Genomic DNA, 929 nt, shown 5'->3' on the forward strand with positions numbered 1-929 from the left:
AGGCAAAGATATCTGAAGGAGAGACTAAAGTTGAGGTTAGTTATTTCAATAGATTAACATTTTGTAATAAAATTTTTGATGTTTCCACCTCTAAAGCGAAACATTAACAGAAATAATATCCAATAGGAAGCCACTATTAAATCCTATTTGATATTAGTCAGAAATAATGTAGTTTATTGTGATTGCAAAGTGCTAAGTAATGTTTCTGTTATTGTAATATCGCAAACAATATGATATTAAAAAAATTAAGGTGGTAAATAATTATTGTAATACGTTTGCAGGTCGACGTTCAAGGCGAAGTGGATAAGAAAGATGACTCCGGCAACGAGACGGGCGCGGGCGAGCCCGAGGTGGACGAGGACTCTTCGGGCTTCACCGGCTATGACAAGAACAAGAGCTTCTTTGATAACATCTCCTGCGAGGCGGTTGAGAGGTAAATAGTTTAACAAGATGAATATAAGAAAGATTTCATGTTCTTATTAGTAAATAATTTGTGACAAGATTAGTGAAATTATTGACATTAGTTTAAAAGTTAAAAATGTTGTCAGTTCTAATGACTTAGGTATCCCTGTAAATATGAATAATGTTAAAAGTTTCATTATATTAATTGAACTGCATGCTAGGCTGGCAACATGGCTAAATTTGTAGTGTATGTATTACCACAAAATTACTAGTACTTTTGTAATATTTCTAATTACCATTCCAACTAAGCTCAAAGTAGGGTAGGAAGAAACATATTCGATGGCGGGATTTGATACCGACCAAGTGATTGTAATTCCTTCATTCCGTCATTCCCATTACCTTTGTGAAGTAATCTTATGTTGCATGTTATTGTCAGGTTAATAAGATATTTTGTGTATGTAAGTAATGTGTGTAGGTCGAAGGGGCGCAGCCAGAGGACGGACTGGCGGACGGAGCGCAAGCTGAAC

At 35.6% G+C, this 929-nt stretch overlaps 1 long non-coding RNA gene across 1 annotated transcript; it reads left to right on the forward strand.

The window, feature by feature from the left end:
- LOC106109523 lies at nucleotides 1-929 on the forward strand. The gene is made up of 3 exons (XR_001226011.1): nucleotides 1-35; nucleotides 282-433; nucleotides 878-929. It is a non-coding gene; the product is annotated as an uncharacterized LOC106109523 (long non-coding RNA).

The sequence above is a fragment of the Papilio polytes genome, unplaced genomic scaffold (genome assembly GCF_000836215.1).
Source record: "Papilio polytes unplaced genomic scaffold, Ppol_1.0 DF821270.1, whole genome shotgun sequence".
Taxonomy (NCBI): domain Eukaryota; kingdom Metazoa; phylum Arthropoda; class Insecta; order Lepidoptera; family Papilionidae; genus Papilio; species Papilio polytes.